This window comes from Fukomys damarensis, unplaced genomic scaffold, assembly GCF_012274545.1.
Source record: "Fukomys damarensis isolate Sample0158 unplaced genomic scaffold, DMR_v1.0_HiC HiC_scaffold_15, whole genome shotgun sequence".
Lineage (NCBI taxonomy): Eukaryota > Metazoa > Chordata > Mammalia > Rodentia > Bathyergidae > Fukomys > Fukomys damarensis.
The window spans coordinates 15,406,842-15,426,659 of NW_022900927.1; the positions used below are offsets into that span (position 1 = coordinate 15,406,842).

General features: G+C 35.0%; 1 protein-coding gene across 2 annotated transcripts in view; it reads right to left on the reverse strand.

Annotated features, from left to right (window-relative positions):
* The window catches only part of LOC104865975 (dol-P-Glc:Glc(2)Man(9)GlcNAc(2)-PP-Dol alpha-1,2-glucosyltransferase), a 169,470-nt gene that overhangs the window by 89,093 nt on the left and 60,559 nt on the right, over positions 1 to 19,818 (reverse strand). The gene's annotated exons all lie outside the window — the stretch shown is intronic.

The window sequence follows — 19,818 nt, forward strand, 5'->3', positions numbered from 1 at the left end:
GCAATCCTAGGCAACAGAGACATGGCAGCAGATATAACAATTCCCAATTTGAAACTATACAACAAAGCCACTGTGATAAAAACATCATGGTACTGGCAAAGAAACAGATTTGAGGATCAGTGGAATAGATTGGAAGACATAAAAACAAATCTAGATGTACTCAGCTACCTCATATTTGACAAAGGAGCTGACCATCTTTAGTGCAAGAAAGATAGCCTCTTTAATAAATGGTGTTGAAAAAGCTGGATTTCAACCTGCCAAAGTTAAAACTAGACCCTTATCTCTAACCATGCACTAAATTAAAATCCAAGTGAATTAAGAATCTAAACATTAAAACAGAAACACTAATGTTGCTGGAAAATAAGTTAGGCAGAACTCTTGAAGACATTGGCATAGGAAAAGACTTTTTGAACAAATTCTCAGTAGCACGGGAACTAACACAAAGAATCAACAACTGGGATCTCATCTTATTAAAAAGCTTCTGCACTGCAAAAGAAACCATCAACAGAACTAAAAGACAACCTTCAATGTGTGAAAAAAGTTTTTACCAGGTGCTCCTCAGACAAAGGACTACTATTGAGAATATATAAAGAACTAAAAACAATCAGCCCTCCCAATATAAAGACCCAATTCATAAATGGGAATCTGAAATGAACAGAAATTTCTCAGACAAAGAAGTAGAAGCAGCAAGTAAATATATGAAAAAATGTTCCACATCACTGGTCATTTGAGAGATGCAGATGAAAATAACACTGAGATTCCACCTCACCCCAGAAAGAATGGCTGCTATCAAGAAATCAATCAATAACAAATGTTGGTGGGGATGTGGGGAGAAAGGAACCCTTCTCCATTGTTGGTGGGAGTGCAGACTGGTGCAACCACTATGGAAATCAATATGGAGACACCTCAAAGAGCTGGGAGTAGAGGTTCCATTTGACCCAGCCATCCCTTTGCTGGGTGTCTTTTCAAAAGAATTAAAAGAATCATACCACAGTGATATATGAGCACCAATGTTTATAGTGGCACAGTTTGTAATAGCGAAAACTTGGAAACAGCCCATTTGCCCATCAGTTGGAAACTAGATAAAGAAGATGTGGCTTTTCTATAAAATGGAATACTACTCAGCCATAAAGAATGAGAAATTCGATTCATTCATAGGAAAATGGATACATATTGAGGATATACTTCTAAGTGAAATAAATAAATCACACATGTGTAAATACCGAATTGTTTCTGTTGTGTGAAAAACTATAATAGTACATAAGATCCTAATGATATAATTGACTATGTAAAACAGGAAAAAAAGGGCTGAAGGTGTAGGAAAAATGGGAAGGGTAGGGGAAAGGTAATGAGGGAAAAGAAAAAAATATGAGAAAATATAAAAATGGAAATAAAGTGTTTGTAAGTGGGGAGGGGAGGAGGAGGTAAAGGGAGAGCACTGACAAGGGGATAAAAATGAGAACCAAGACCTGTCATGTAAAGGTACAAGATCTCAATAATGAACATAATTTTACTGTATACCTTAAATGTATCAATAAACTCAATTAATAAAAAAAAGAACAAAATATTTTCAGAGTATGGTCATATATAAAGCATTGCGAATAAAATATTATAGAGATATTCCTTCTGTAGAGTATAAAAACATATTAGAAAGATGTAGTTATATGTTTTAAAAAAAATCTTTGTTTACTACTATGGTGACAGAAGCTCGGAAGAGGCTGCAGCTTTAAGAGAGTATTTCACAGATGAGATAGGTTTTGATTTGAAGCAGAAGGAGGAAAAGCACAAGCACAAGCCTGTTGTAAGGCTAGAAGTGAGATGTTTGTGGGACTAATTCCAATAGAAAGAAGAAAGGTCTAAACAATTTAGTGTACATTTTCATCCTTTGTCAGAGTCTCTGATACACAGGAGGAATCTTCAACTTCTTCCTTCTCTGTTTTCTTTGGTACAGAGGCAAGAAATTTAAATCATTTTTTAAATGATTTAAAACACCAGAAAGCTAACAAACCTGTGAAAAGTACAGAACCCATTCCAAAGCTCACTACAGATGACTTGGATTTTATATCACACTGCATCACTCCCCTAACCCCTCTCCTCTGTTATGTGGGGTTTGAAGATCTGCCTGCATATTAAAGGTAAAAAGACAACTAAAGAGGAAAAGCAGTTCCTTTCCAATGGTTCCACTGTATTTTATACCAGTATATGAAGAAACTCCTTTTAGTTTATCATTTTGTGATACATTTACTTTTAGAATAGTTTCTTCATGGCTCCTCATGTTGCAATAATTAAGGAGTAGGGTCAGTTTTATTAAGTACTGTGGTAGTCACTGGCAGAAAATCTTTCACAACATTGGCATTATGTTCTGACCTGATCACATAAAGAACTTTGCAGAAGCTCAGATTGGCAACTTTGATCGCTGCTGTGTTTAACCAGCAGCATATTCAGGCATCATTCCTCACAGTCCTTTATTTTATGGACATTCACTGATTTAGGCCTCTGAAATGTCCTTAGTCTCCAGCCCCCAAATAAAAGACTCTTCGTAGCATCGTTGTTGAAGAACATTTTTGAAGGATCATGAGCTATTGTCCTTTCTTTCTTCTATTCTCAGTCATATAAAAAATTAAAATTGTCTTCCTATAAGGCATCCCACATTGTTACTGTTAAGTATATGTATAATTTCTTTTCAGAATTATTTACTGAGCTGACATTTCATACTTTTCCTTCCTCTTACAGAAATTGGTAAAAGACTGTGGCACGGAAACTAAGATAATACATGACATAAGTATACATTAATTGACCTATTATACTAAACACTGAATATACAAATGGACAAAGACCAGTTTATCTTACAAACTCTGCAGCAGCTAGCCCAGAAGAGTCGAGATTTGGTCAATAATTATCAGCTTTCCTGTTTGCTTTCATTTTCAAATCAGAGAAACAGAGAAGGCCCCAAAAGCCTCCTCTAAACAATCACAAATGTCCCACTTCTATTTCACTTGTTGCCAGTTTACTTTGTTTTCCTAAAAGGCTTTCACTATAAATCTTTTGCACATTGTGACCTGACATTGTGACATTCAGGCAATGCTGGTTATCTCCCACACTATAGTGAACTCTAAATAAATATCTTCCTTTTAAAAAATTTAGATGATCTCTATTTATGTTCAAAATGTGCCCTTGTCAAGGCCCTAACTGACTTACCATTTGGTCAAACAGGCCTGAGGATACCTTGCAACATTCATTAGGTGTGGAAGTAATTTTCAGATACCACACATATATTGGTCTTGTCCATCTCTCCTAGAAATAATCTCACATCTAAGACAATGTGTCATTATCCTCTGACATGCTATCAATTTCTATGTAAATCTTAACATGAGGTATTTGTCTTGTGTTATCTGAAACAGAAAAACAGATGAAAGTAAAACAAAGACTTTTTTTTTTAAACTGGGCTTTTGAGAAATTAGTCCGTGAGTCAGCATCTGTAGGCGGAAGACACTATATTGGTTCTTGAATTCCCATCATTGTGTGCTGCCAGAATTTCAATTAGACTACAGGAAAAAAAGATATTTCATTAAAGCTGTGCTTATTCTTTGCTTCCTCTTATTCTCACGTGTCATCTTTTGCCACTGGTATTGACCTACTTATAAAATACTAGTATTCACAGTACAACTCCCAGTTTTCATTAACACATCAGATTCCTTCTGTTCTCAGCAGAAATTATACTCAAAAAGTTATGATGCTATTTTTTGTTTTGTATTCTGCTTCCCCTGATTTTGGTTTCCTTTTATTATGACCTTTTGTCCTCTACCCTCAAGCTTTTTCTGCTTTCTCTATTCGACCACCTACTCTTAGAGGATCTAAAAACTAAATAACCCTGATATATGCCCCATTGACAGCTATTGTAGCAGCCTTCAATATTCTATTTCAGTGGAAAGAAAATACCTCTAGGGACCTCATATATTTAGTGAACACTCAACAAATATATTTTGAATGTGTGTGAATAAATGAATATAATAACCTACATAAATATCTAATTTTGGAAGTTTCAGATGTTCATTGAATAAAAGGAAAATAGTTTTGTAGGTTCCAAAGGTAATGTAATTTTCAAATTTATTCAGATTAAAAAATAATAAATTCCAGAGGCCTGCCCAGTGACCATGGGTAAGTGCACACAGACACCATCCAGAAGCCCACCAGGACAATAGCCCAGCATGGGGATCCAGAAGGCCATCACTCTGAATCCAGGTATTGGTGCAGTGGTAAGCAGCAGAGGTAAGGCCTCTCTGAGGCTTGTTGAGAAGTGAAACCCACTGGGAGAGCAAAGAATCATCTCAATAAAGAAGCAGCAGATGATATTGGTTGAGATGAGAAAATACCTAAACAAGTCTCAAAATCAGACTTACACATCACCAAAGGTGACTTCAAGGTCAACAAGATGGAACAATCTCAAACCACCAAGACGCCCTAAACTGGCAAGGAAAGAGGGTCTGCAAAATTAGAAATAATTCCTCAGATAACAACAGAGATTGTGTCCGTAATGAAAGACATGATTAATAACTCTAGAGCACACAGAGATGAAATAAAGAGAAGAGCTGAGGAACATGATGGAATACCAGCAAATGGAATCCATCAAACAGATGCAAACAGATATCTAAGAGGTAAAAAATTTCATTAAAATTTATACAGAAGAATGAGCCAATGTGAGGACAGAATATCATGTATAAAAGCAGTTAGAGAAAAGAAACAAATCTATTACACAGGAAAGCCCATTACAAAAACAGCAGACTTCTCAACACAAACTCTCAAGTCAAGAAGAACCTGGAGTAAAGTTCAAGGCCCAAAAGAAAACAACCTCCAACCCACATTTATGTACCCCGCAAAATTATCTTTCATAATCTATGCACAAATAGGATACTTTCATGACAAAGAACACCTGAGGATGTTCATGAATACCAAACCAGCACTCCAAAATATTTTCAACAATATCCCAGGAAAAGACAATTAGGGACACAATTCACAAAGCCCAGCAGAATGAATCCACCAGAAGAGATAGGAAATTAAAGGCAAAGGGGGAGAATCAAACAACAGAAAAGATTATGACAAAGATAAGTCAATACATATTAGTTATAACCATCAATCTTAATAGTCTTATTTCACCAATCAAAAGAAATAGACTGGCAGAATGGGTCAAGAAAAAAAAACAACAACAAATATGCTGCATGCAAGAGATATGCTTAATTCAAAAAGCAACTCATAGACTGAAAGTTAAAGGGTGGCAAACAATAATCTATGCCACAGGTACCCCCGCCCCCAAATCAGGAGTAGCTATACTATTTGCAGATAAAATGGATTTCAAACCAACTCTAATTAAGAAAGAAAAAGAAAGCCTCTCTACATTCTTATAAATGGAACAATCATGAGGAAGAGATGACTATCATAAATATATATGCACTGAATACTAGTGCACCCAAATATATAAAACAAATATTAATGGACATGAAAAATGAAATAAGCACCAAATACAATAATAAGGGGGACCTCAGTACCCCACTGTCTCCAGTCTAGATCTACTAGACAGAATAAACAATAAAATACTAGAATTCAACCAAACTCTTGAACAAATAGATTTAAGAGATATTTACAGAGTGTTCCACTCCACAAAAATCATAATACATATTCTTTTTGGCTGTACATGGGTCATTGTCCAAAATAGAACACATACTTGCTCATAGAATATATTTAAGTAAGTGCAATGAAAAGTTACCCCCTGTGTATTACCAGATCTTTGTGCAATCAAATTAGAGATCAATAGCAAAAGAAACCACAAGAATTTCATAAACAAATGGAAATTGAACAACATACTCCTGAACAACCAATGAGTCAGAGAGGAAATTAAAGAAGAAATCAGGCAGTTTCTACAATTATATGACAATCCCAATACAACATATCAGAATTCAAGGACACAATGAAAGCAGTTTTATGATGGAAATTCATAACAGTGAATATTCATACTAGGAAAACACTGAGCTCAAATAAACAGCCTAATGCTGAACTTTAACTTTCTACAAAAAGAAGAGCAGGACAAACCCAAAGCTCTTACAAGGGGAGAAATTATAAAGATTAAAGCAGAAATCAATGCAATGGAGACTAAGAGAACACAAAAAAATCAAAAAAGCAAAAAGTTGTTTCTTGAAAGAATAAACAAAACTGACAAACCCTTAGCTAATCTTATAAAAAAATGGTAAGAAAAGGCCCAAATTCATGTAATTAGGAAAGAAAAGGGTTAAATTACAATGGACCCAGTAAAAATCCAGAGGATCAGTACCTACTTTGACAGCCTATATGCTAATAAAATGCAAAACACAGAAGAAATGGACAGATTTGATACATATGAATTACCTAAGTTGAACAAAGAAGAACTAAAAGTTCTAAGCAACCCAATATCAATCAACAAAATTGAAAACATAATTAAAAACATACCAACTAAGATAAGCCTGGGTCCTGATGGCTTCACTGCTGAATTCTATAAAACATTAAGAGAAGAACTATTGCCACTACTTTCTAAACTCTTCATAGAAATTGAAGGGGAACGATAGTCCCAAATTCATTCCTGGAAGGAAGCATCACCCTGATCACAAAAGCAGAGAAAGACCCAACCAAAAAAGGGAACTGTAGGTCAATCTCTCTAATGAGCACAGATGCAGAAATCCTCAATAAGATAATGACAAACAGAATGCAGAAGATCACCAAGAAGATTCTACACCATGACCAAGTGGAATTCATCCCAGGAAATAGGCATGTTTCAACAGACATGTGATGATCTCAATAGATGCAGAAAAAGCATTCAAGAAAATTCAACACCCATTCATGATAAAAACCATATAAAAATTAAAATACAGTCTTTTTCTCAACCTGATAAAAGCCATGTATGAAAAACCAACAGCCAACATCATAATAAATGGTCACAAACCAAAATCCTTCATAATAAAATCAGGAATAAGACAAGGATGTCCACTATTACCTCTTCTGTTCAATGCAGTTTTGGAAAAATTAGCCATAGCAATTAGATAAGAGAAATAAATAAAATGAATAAAGATAGGAAAAGATATCAGATTGTCATTATTTGAAGATGACATGATTCTCTATATAGAAGACCCCAAGAACTCCACCAAAAGACTTAATAACCAAATTCAGTAGAATAGCTGGATACAAGGTCAATACACAAAAATCAACTGCTTTCCTTACAAGAAAAACAGATTTACTGAGAAAGGAACTGGAGAAACAACTCCTTTCACAATAACATTCAAAAAAATGAAATACCTAGGAATCAACCTAATGAAAGAAATCAGAGACCTCTACTTTGAAAACTATAGCACTCTGAAAAAAAAAGAGATTGAAGAGGATATCAGAAAATGGAAAAATATCCCTTGCTCCTGGGTAGGAAGAACCAATATTATAAAAATGGACATATTTCCAAAACTGTTATATAAGATCCAGTGCAATCCCAACTGAAATTCTAACCACATACTTCACAGACCTTGAGAAAACAATCCAAAAAAATTCATTTGGAACAAGGAGATACCTACAATAGGAAAAGCAATTCTAGGCATCAAAGACAAGGTAGGGGGGGTATCACAATCCCCAACTTGAAATTATACTACAAAGCTACTGTGATAAAAATAGCATGGCACTGGCAAAGAAACAGACCTGAGAATCAGTGGAACAGATGAGAAGAAGCAGAAACAACTGCAGACATATTCAACCACCTCATCTTTGACAAAGGAGTCAAACACCTTCACTGGAGGAAAGATAGCCTCTTTAATATATAGTGCTAGAAAAATTGGGTTTCCACTTGACTATATATCTCACCATTCACTAAACTAAAATCAAAATGCATCAAAGATCTAAATATTAAAAAGCAGAAACACTTAACCAGCTGGAAGAGAGGTTAGGAAGAACTCTTGAAGACATTGGTGTAAGAAAAGATTTTTGTACGTGAACTAGAACAAAGAATCAACAACTCGTATCTCATCTTATTAAAAAACCCTTCTGCACAGCAAGAGAAACCAACTGAAGACATAACCCAAATTGTGGGGAAAAAAATTTATCAGTTGTTCCTCAGACAAAGATCTACTATCTAGAATATATAAAGAACCTAAAAAGAAATCAGATAAAAATGGGTATCTGAAGTGAGCAGACATTTCTCAGACAAAGAAGTAGAAACAGCAAATAAACATATGAAAAAAGGTTCAACACCACTGGTCACTTGAGAGATGCAATTGAAAACAATGCTGAAATTCCGCTTAACCCCAGAATGAACGGTTGCTGTCAAGAAATCATCCAATAACAAATGTTGGCAGAGTTGTGGGGAGAAAGGAACCCTTCTTCATTGCTGGTAGAAGTGTAGCATGGTAAAACCACCATGGAAATAAATATGGAGAAACCTCAAAGAACTAGGCTTAGAATTTCCATTTGACCCAGTTATTCCCTTGCTGGGTATCTTCCCAAAAGAATTAAAAGAATCATACCACAGTGATGTATGAACCCCCATGTTTGTAAAGGCATAGTTTGTAATAGCAAAAAACTTGGAAAAAGCCCAATTGCCCATCAACTGGAGACTGGATAAAGAAAATGTTGGTTTTTAAAAAATAAAATGGAGTACTACTCAGCCATAAAAATGAGAAACTAGAGACATTTATAGCTAAATGGATGCACATACCCTTAAGTGAAATAAATAGGGTACACATGTGTAAGAACTGAATAGTTTTTCTGGTGTGAGAAACTGAAAGTGTAAATAAGGATCCAAATGTATAATCCACATGATCCAGAAGTTCTGCTAATGGACATATTTCCAAACAAAAGTAAACAAGCCTATCTAAGAGATAATTGTACTCCCATGTTTAATACAGTAGATTTCACAACAGCCAGTCATCTTAGGAACCAAAAAAATGGATGAATGCCTGGTGGAAATATGGTATATATATACACAATGATACATTATTTAGCTTTGCTCTCATTTGTTATAATACAGATGAGCCTAGAAGACATAATATTTTTTATATAAGCCATGCACAGAAGATGAATACTGTATATTCTTCCTTATGATGTGTAATAGAAAAATATAGTGAATGTTTAAATTTTTTAAAAAATATTGCAGTGTGTTTAAATATCACTTTTTTTCCATTTGTGTGAGAAGCCTGAAGTTTTTTTTTTTTTTTTTGGTACCGGGGATTGAACTTGGGTCCTTGTGCTTGCAAGGCAGGCCACCGAACCGCTGAGCTAAATTCCCGGCCCAGGCCTGAAGTATTAATAGGGGCAAAATAGAGGATAGATATTAGGAAGTAAGAAGAACTTGTTCAATCGGGAAGGGGAATAAGAGGTGTAGTGGGGAGGAAGGGAAAAGGATTTTAAAGAAAATCACAAGAAAAAATGGAAATGGAGCTTTTGTAAATGGAGAGTGGCGAAGAGCTGGGGGGAGAAGGGGAGAAAGTCACAAAATGAGTTGAGAAATGTCATATACATGTACAATCCCCTATGATGAATGTGTTTGTTATGTTCAGCAAATGTACTAATAAAAAATTATTTCAGCAAAAAACACATTGCCAGTAATTCCTCTCCAAATACTCCATTTTGCTTCAGACACACTTATCTCATCAGTCTTGCCACTTTGTGAAATAGTTCTAGAAGTCCTTTCTCATGGATGTCTTTAGTTACACTGTCATGGCTGCTGATGTTTTGAATCATTCAAAATGTTTACCTCTTGTGATCATTTTGACTTTGGGGAAAACACAGAAGTCATATGGAGCCAAATCAAGTGACTAAGGTGTGTGGAGACACATCTCTATGTTTTCGTGAGACTGCCTTTCTGTTGGATGGCAGTGGAGAAGAGCATTCCAAGTATTTTGACCACACCTAGTGAAGGCATTCACAGAAGACAACTTCCAGAATTGCCTGAGAAAGTGAAAACAATGTTGGAATAAGTGTGTTCCAAGCAAGGGAGAGTGATATGAGGGGAGTAATGGCAGTGTGCCATTTACTGTACTAAATTTTTTAAACAGTGATCAGATAGTACGATCGTCCTTTGTACATGCAGACGCTAAAAAAGTTGATCTTACAGATGCATGAAATGGAATTCTGGTTACAAGAAGTTGGAAAGGGTTGGGGGAACGAGGAACGGAAAGAAAATAGCTAAGCCATATAGGTGTGTTATTGGATTGGAGAAATACATAGCTTCTAACATTCTATAGCACAGTGGAATAACTGTGGTCCACAATAATTAACTTTATTTTTCAACATGTCCAGTAGAAAGTACTCAGAATGTTCCCAACACACAAAAAAAGCAGTGTTTGAGATGATGGATTGCCAAGCACCATGATATGATAATTACAGTGTATACATTTACTGAAATATCACACTGTCCCCCATACAAAGGTACAGTGTTATGTTTCAATTAAAATGTTTAAAAATATATTGTTAAAGAATATTTTGAGCACCTTCAAGCTGAATGTCATGGAAACAACAATGGAATGGTGTTAGCCTTTCCGTAATCAAATTGTAATGTTGTCTTTCATTCTATTTTGTGTCTCCTTAAGAAATGCAAAGATCTTTTCAGGAAATTGAATTAAATGACATTTCTGAGAAGGTAGACAAAACAAAGAAAAAGAAAAAAGAGGCAGGGGGCCATTTTCAAATAAATGACAAAATATTTAGTCCTTAATGCTTTTAAAATTAGATAAATTCCCAAAGGGGGAAGAGTTGTGTAGGGTATAAGGAGTATATGTTTGTCAAAAAAAAAAAGTAAAATAGCATATTTGCTAGAATTCATTTCTTGAAAATTTAAATTGGTTAATGTGCTGTATATTTCTGTATCAATATGGCATTTTCCAAAGTATCAAACTCAAATATAATAAATTGACAGCAAGAGAAAATAACTAAATTGAATTTAGATTCAGGGGCAAAATGCTGAAAGAAAAAATAGAATGAATAGAAGCTCAGTCACCAATATTGCTCAAAACTTAGCACCTTTCAGTCTAGATAAATGGAACACTTTACTGGCTACCTAAAAAGAAAAAAAAATGTAGCTTCTATGGTTGTGCACATAAGGAACATTTTTTAAAATTTATTTATTTTTTTAATTGAGTTTATTGGTACATTTTAGGTATACAGTACAGTTACTTTCATTATTGGGATCTTGTACCTTTACATGACAGGTCTTGGTAAATGTTGTTCTTTATAAAGTAGCTATTTTTCACCTCCATTTTTCTTATCATCTTAAAATATCATCTTGGAGGAAAAAAACTAGTTTTGGGTCCCAGTATTCTACTTTGCTTAGACACATCTAAGAAGTAATAATTTTTCAGGGCTTGCTGCCCTGAACCAGTAGATCTGGAACATGAGATTGGGATTCTGTTGCCCTGCTTTTCTGTTCCCTGAATGTATGGGACAATGGGGTGGGTCAAAGGGGCCCTGTGAGAACCAGGAGTAAGACACTTGTCTTCAATGTCCTCCATCACTCAGAGTGAGGGTGTGTTCTATGTGCCAACTACCCTATGTGCATGATCTGTGGCAGACATTCATAGAAAACAGTAACACTTTTGATGACAAACTGATTATTACATTCTGAAAATCCTAGTTAGGACGTGAGCTACGTGTATTTCAGAGTCTTTACAAAGATTATGACTGCCTGAGAGTTTATTTCCTGTTTCTAATAAAAAGAAAAGCAAACAAAATGCTTCAAAAAGATTTTTGGCCTAAAGAAATAAATGTGTTTAGGCCCTCCTATTGAGAGTTTCTCACCACTGCAATGAGATGGGGGCGATCAACATTAAAAATCATTGAAAACTAATTTTTACAGAGAAAAAAGTATTTCATTACATACATATTATCAATAATTCTGTTTGAGTTTACATGAAAAGGTTTAAGGGAGGATAGCATTTCATTGTGGAGGCATGTACTCAAGTTCTACAATAGAAATATTGAAAAAGAATTTAGGTTATTGCTAAATATTCTAGAAAAACAAAGCAACATGACAGAGAATAAACAAAGGCATGATAGAGAATAATTCCAAGGTATGGTTAGAAAGCAATAAATTGCTCTGTATAAATACAGAATGAGTTTCTAGAAGAGTCTAGTAACACTCAAAGTAGGGTTTGACCTAATAGGACTTAATATAGACAGTGGCTTGGTTGGATAAACGTTCTCCAAAGCTCTGTGTGTAAAGGTCTCCACTGTGGCATTATTCAGAGGTGGGAACTTTGAAGAAGTCTTTACAACACTGAAGGAATGACTCGTAGGGATCTTGCAGATGATGACCCTTCACTCTTTTACTTCCTGTCAATAAAGTAAGAAGTTTTGCTCTAACACACTATTCCAGCATGATTTGTTGCCTTGTCACAGACTCAAAACAACAGGAACAACTGATCATGGACTAAAACTTCTAACACTGTCAGCCAAAATAACATTTTCCTCTTTGTAATATCAGATATTTATTACAGTAAGGGAAAGCTGAGTAAAGCAATACATCCTGGTAATATAGATAGATTTTGTTGTGGACAAGAAAACAACCACAGAGATGTCTTTGAAGATCTTTAAAGAGAAAAGCACCATAAAGTATATGGATTTTTGAAGATCATTCCAGTGGTAAAAGAGATTAGAAGGAAATGAAACAAAAAGTGGGAAATTAGTTGAGACATTTTTACAATACATAAAGATGTAGAAATACAATAGTACCTTGGCTTATAAATTTAATTTGTTGTATAATTTGGGGGAAGATGTAAAAAGAAGTAAAATTTTGACACAGTTTGTGAAAGGAAGCAAAATTTTGCCAAATACTCTTGTTTGCAAACCTAATTATTTCCCAATAAGCATTCACGAACCAAGATATGGCTGTATGAGGTCTTTAGCTAAATTTATGAGAGAAATAAAAGGTGATAGATGTAAGAGGTGATATGATATGACCTACATGCTTTTCTGATTAACTGCTTATTATAAATAAAAAGAAAGGAGAAAATTAAAAGAAGCCAAATTTCTTGCTTGAGAAACTAGGCAGAGGGTCATACTGAGAAAGATACTGGGTTTTATTTCTGAAAACATAAAATTGACAGTGTCTGAGGAGAACAAAGTAGAGGTATCTAGTAGATTATCAGACATGAACTGAAGGAAAAAACTTGTGCTGGAAATTTAGAGTTGATGGTCAAAAACATAATTGCATTTGTGGAAAGTAATGAAACTGAATGTAATTATCTAGCAAGGGGACATAAAGGAAAAGGAGTACATTCAAGGAACAGGTGGAGATAATAAGTAATTAGGTAATAATAAAAAAAAACTAAGAGAAAATAATGAGTCAGATGCTACATATAAAGCTGGGTGTGGTGCCTATAATTCCAGCACTCTGGGAGGATGAAGCAGGATGAATATAAGAGTCAGTCCAACCTGGATGATTTAGCAACCTAGCAAAAGGAAATCTCAAAAGAAGAGGAAGGGTTTTCAATTCAGAACATCAACGCAGCCTTCAGAGTGTAACTTAAGATACACATCAAAGAGGACTTTTTGAAGTGCTTCAGAAAGTACCAAGAACAATAAGGTAAGTTATTTGATGTGAGAGGGAGTGTTTTGAGGGAAATAAATGGCAATGTGTCTTTTGATGTAATAATTTTTAATGTAATCATTCACCATATTTTTAATTACATCTCATAGATATATATTAACTTTAGTGAATTTAAATTTAAAGGAAATGGTTCTTACATTCAGACAATATAGATTGAAAAAGGATAAGTTAGAAAATTGGAAAGCAGAATATTTTGGGATAGATATCATAGCTGACATAAATGGCATGTAACAATTACTTCTAAACTGGGAAAACAACAGAAAAAAAGGATGGAGTACAATATATCCATGAAGAAGGATGGATGTGACTGAATGGTGAATGAAAATAGTGATAAAAATGAGAAAACCTCATTCAATTATTTACTTCTTTGTCCAACTAGCCAATAAACAAGAAAGTTTAGATTACTAGAAAGTGTAAAATTTTTAAGCAAAAAGAGTACTGACCCCCAACTACTTAAGTCTCTTTAAAATAACTTTGGCAGAAGCTCAGATTCTTTATATCTACTGCATTAAAAGTAAAAATTTTCCATCTATGGGGATCAATTTAGATATATGCAGTCATCAAAGTCTTTTCATATATAATTGAAATGCAGTCATTCAGCATTCAAGCCTATCTCCATGTGGATAATTATGGTAAAACATGAAAGTGTAAGGTTCCATCATTACATGCTCTGGCATGGTGTGACAGTCAATCTCAAAGAGAAAGTACAAGTAGGATGAGAGGCATTGGCTACCCTTGAAGTACCCAGAAGAAATGCACATCGCATAATTGAGTAATAGTTCAGATCAGTATCTGATTAAGAGTTGAACAGAAAACAAATGCTGAATGCTTTGTGCTCTGGGGTCCTCGGGAACCCCATCAGCAGGAGTCAGGATTTAAGTTAGGGATTAGCATCTGGAGAGAAATGAACTAGGTAGACATGGTAAAATATGATGATCTTGCAGATCTTCTCTGAATAACACGGCACACACACACACACACACACACACACACACACACACATATATATTCTAGAAAGTTATAAAGGTAAGAGAAACTGATAATCGGGTGAGAAAGGATCTCAGGTCATGCAAGTCCTTAACGGATATCATCTTATTCTAGGACCTGAAAAATTATAAAAGAAAGGATTTGTTTCCAAGAGAATGGTAAGTTCCCAACAGAAACATCACAAGGCATTTTATCAGCATGAGGAAAACTGTAGCTCATGTCATTAAACATAAATCGGGACATAGCATCATCATAAAAGTTTCTGGGCAAGGAAATTAGTGTTCAACTTTAAGAATGATTTCAAAATGCTTACTCAGTCAGTTAAGCACAGCTTTCTATTTACCAGAATAGCACTGTTATCCAGCGTAGCATTTTGAAACTAAGCAAGAACTTATACACCGGGAGCCCTGTCTCCTGTTGCTGAGCAACACCTTCCTCTATTGTGCACCTGACAACTTGGCAGGAAAACTTTGTCTAGGATTGAACTTCACTCTGTTTCATTTAAAAGGCAATTGGGCAACTAGCAAATTATTCTCTGTTATCTACTGAGTTATTACTTAAGTACTAAGCTAGCTATTTTCTCTGTGCTGGTAATGCTGGGAGAGCATTCCTTCTTATGAAGTCATGGTGATAATGTAATATTTTGAAGTAACAATATCTTTTGTTTTAAAATGTTGAAAATGTTCTTTTTGAAATAAATGTAACATGGATATATGGCAACTAGCAAATTATTCTCTGTTATCTACTGAGTTATTACTTAAGTACTAAGCTAGCTATTTTCTCTGTGCTGGTAATGCTGGGAGAGCATTCCTTCTTATGAAGTCATGGTGATAATGTAATATTTTGAAGTAACAATATCTTTTGTTTTAAAATGTTGAAAATGTTCTTTTTGAAATAAATGTAACATGGATATATATATATAAAGATGCTACTACTGCGTCCGACACATTCTTAGCATTATTTCAGACTTTTGCTTCAGTCTCACCTCGTCACAGAGGTGTGCTCTCTTAACTTTAACTTAAATAGCGTATTCCTGCCCTCATAGCTCTCATGCTGCTCACTGGTCTTGTTCTGCTCATGACACTTACAGACCAGACTGTACTAATGCGGTATATGTTCAGTTATTAAACTGCTTATCTTATGCTCACTCCCTCTAGAGCTGTGCTTTCCCATATCATAGTCACATAGATACAGGTGGCTGTTGAATTTCTTCCCCAGATACTACATATCAAAAGCACTCTCCATCCACCTGTGCTGTTAGAACAAAAATACTATAAGTTAGATGAATGATAAACGACAAAACATTATTTCTCCCAGTTTTGGAGACTAGCAAGCCTAAGAGCCAGGAGTAGTTTCTATGTCTGGAGAGGTTCATTTTCTGATTTGTAAATAGGCATTTTTCATGGTAAATGAGACAAACTTCCCTAGGCCTCTTTCATCAGACACTGATCTTATTTTACTAATAGGTTTACCTCCTACAATCACTTTGTAGGTCATGTTTATTCATATCTATGAATTTTGGTAGAACATAAATCACTCAAACTGTATCCATACAGCATACTATTAAATGGATGTATGATATTTAAAAGTTAATTACATTACAGGAATATGGCTAATTTCATCAATTTGAGAAATCTAGCTCTGAGTGTGCATTAGTTTTCTAATATTAATATTTATTAATGATAGAGTGTATTCTTAATGAAATGTTTTCTTAATGTCAAAATTATGTCATGAAAGTGTAGGCTAAACATAAGAACACAAGTAGCCAAATAATTTTATAACATACAACAATTATTTCTGTTTACTGTATGAAGCATTTGTTCTTTATGAAAAAAAATGAGTCCAATGGTGATTTTTCAAATGTGTTCACTTAACCAGCTTTCATCTCCAGCTCTTCATTCAATAAAACACAAATCCAAATATGGCTGTCAAAGGAATGTCTAGATGTAATTAAAGTCCATTAGTAGTTAGTCTCAAGCAGGGTTATACTGACTACTCCAGCTGTCCTGTCCATTCTGTGCTAAAGTTTTGAGAGAAGAGCGAAGGCTTTCTTAAAGAAGAAATTCTGCCTGTGTGTAGCAGCTCCTACCCGTCTTGGATTGTTCCAGCCTGTACTTCTGGAGGCATGCTTTCCAAACTTAGCACCTGTCCCACAAACCTCCTCTTTCACTCAGTAACTATCTGGATATATATTTCTTACTATTTCAGCTTCTTCCTCCGGTGGAGCCAATTTACTAAGAATTATAATGTGCTTGTATGATTTCTTTTAATTGCATGGAAAAATCTAGGCACAAAGGAAATTAAAATTTCCAGTTCAACCTCTGTATGGATGATATGAAAGCTTTCATAACCACTGTTTCAAAATGTTTATTTCCCACAGCGATAGGACTGGGATTTCTGAAAATCCGATTTGACCTCCAGTCCTGTGTGTCTGAATTAAAATGCAAATTGAATTCCCACTCTCACTTGTGTGTTTTGTTAAAGCAAGGACATTTATTGTGAAGGAACAGGATCCTGAAAATCAGAACTGAGATATAGGGTTAGATGCCCGTGAAGCTGGGGACATTACATCTCCAAATTCTTCTGAGTCTTCTTTGCCAAATGGAGCAGGTATTCATTCTACTATTGCTCAGGGCACCACTCCCACTTTGTATGAAAACAGGTGATGGTCTCTCCGAAAGTAATCCTCTCCTAAAGAGATTGCTGATTTGCCAGGACTTAATCCCATTGCCTTGCTCTGATCTGAATGGTTTAGGATCATGGTAGAAAGAATATGAAGTTGGATGATACTGGAATTATTGATATGAGCCCACAAAGAAGATGCTTTGGCTTCTCAGACATTTAAAGCCAGCTCTGAGTTTATTTAACTTAGCAGCTAAAACACAAATCCTCAGTTGGCCTACACTTAATGAGGTTCAAATTTCAAACCAGCCTTGATATACATGGAAGAAAATATACAACGACTTAGCAATACTGCAGTGTAGATTTAGAAAACATTCATCACAAGCCTACTCCTTCAGCCCAAGAAGCTACAGAGGACATGACTTTCCCTACTCTTGTGCGAGAGAATTTTGTAAGAGGAGCTGCAACATCACGGAAGGACTCTGTTTCTCTCCAGGTCAGAAATTACAGCGGCAATTTCAACTGTCAACTGAAATGCAAGGAAGACGATGAATCCTGGAGTGTCAGGGGACACGTGGCGGCACTTAGTGACATCATTAATGTGGGCACCATGCGGAGAGGGCAGACAGAGCGTCAGAATAGTTAGGTTTGCAGAGACTGTGTCATGTGTGGGGGTGATCGTGGTTTCCCTAGAACAGAAATAGAGTCCAAAAGTTCTTACAGACTTATAGAAGTGGAAGAGTTCTGGGTTAATAAACGCAAATCTATCTTGAACCACCAAAATAGAAACCAGTGGCCCTTGGATCAGTTCCTGGACATGAGCCAAACTATGGCTGCAGATCTCCTAGAAAAAGGAGGCTGCTGGATACCTCTTGGGGAAGGTGTCCGTTATACTGTCAAAAATGCATACTGTGGTGATTTCCAGGGATTCGGGGGCCAGTGAGATGAGCAGACAGGGAAGATGTCATGTATCTGTCCAAACCCACAGAAAGTGCAACCTGTAGTGAGTGTAAACTGTGGACAGTGGTGATAAAGAGGTGTCGGTGTGGATTCATCAGCTGTGACACTTACATCACTCAGTGGTGTGGTGCCAAGAGGGGCTGTGCATGTGTGTTGGAGGCAATCGGGTATTATGGGAAATCTCTGTACTTTTCTTTTAATTTTGCTATGAATTTAAAATTGCTTTAAATATTTGTCTTTAAAAAAATCATGGATAGAATGATCATCATATATGTTTATGTATAATTATAAATAAAAATGTAGTATGGATATATGCTAAAACATGGGTGAATATTGAAAATTTTGTGCTACGTGAAAAAGCCCAGTGAAAAATAATGAGCATATACTGTATGTGTCCATTTATGTGAACTGTTCAGAGCAGCCAGATCCATAGAAACAGGATGTAGCCTGGTTGCCTGGGGGTAGGATAAGCAGAGATTGTGGATTAATTGCTGATAATGAATATGCGTGTTCTTGTCAGGGAGATGAAAACATTCCAAAACTGTGATGATAGCTGCATAACTTTGTGTTATACACAGGCACTCCTGATTTTCATATTTTAAATGGGTAAATACTGTGGTATGGAAATTACGTGTCAATAAAGATGTTATTTAAAACTATGATATAACTCTACCTTTTAGAAAGGTATAATCTCAATGTTATCAACATACACAGAAACAATGAAATAATTCCATTTAATTCTGAAGCTATTGTACCCCTAATACCAAAATCTAATGGACAATATTTTTAAAAAAATAAGAGACAACATTAACTAAGTAATATATATGCACCAATCAAAATAAATTATCAAGAAATTATTCACCACTGATTTAACATAACCAAGTAGCAATGATTTCAATATTGTAAAAACATTTCAAAATTAGGAAATAGCCTGCTATATCTCCCTTAAATAGATAAAAGAAAAAATTATGTTCATCTTTATAGAACCATTATAAAATATTTTCTGCAAATCAGCATCTGCTTTTGAGAATAAAAAACATTCATGAAAGTAGAAATAGAGAAATACTTCTTTAATATAAAAAATCAATAGTAAACTTCATACCTAACATTAAGTTATTTTAGGTATTCCTTTTGAAATCTATATCCTTAATTGTAAAAATAAAAAGAGTGAACTATAACAATATTAAGAAAGAAAAGTAACAATTTTTGTTAGCCTTTAATGTGGAAGTCCTAGAAAACTGAGGAAAGCCAACAAAATAAACCAATAATTGAATGGTTTAAATTAATTGAATACTTTATAAAAGTCACTAGCACTATTGTTACCAACTTATACAAACTAAAAAATAAAATGGGAATCAAAAGAGCCATTCTTCATAATGATAAAAATATTAAATGTCTAAGAATTGACTGATAAGAAATATGTAGAAACTATTTGTGTAAAGTATAAAACTTTATTGGTTTTAAAAAGCCAATTTTCTGGCTACAAAGGCTGGCCTCCTCAAATTTGCTTAATATAATTCCAATCATGATCTCAATGGCCCTATTTCTGCAACATAAAGTATTTTGTAGTTCATCAAAAAGAATAAGTTGATGATAATATTAAAAATAAGCTCTGTCAGGAAGACATATAAGGGATACTAAGGCAT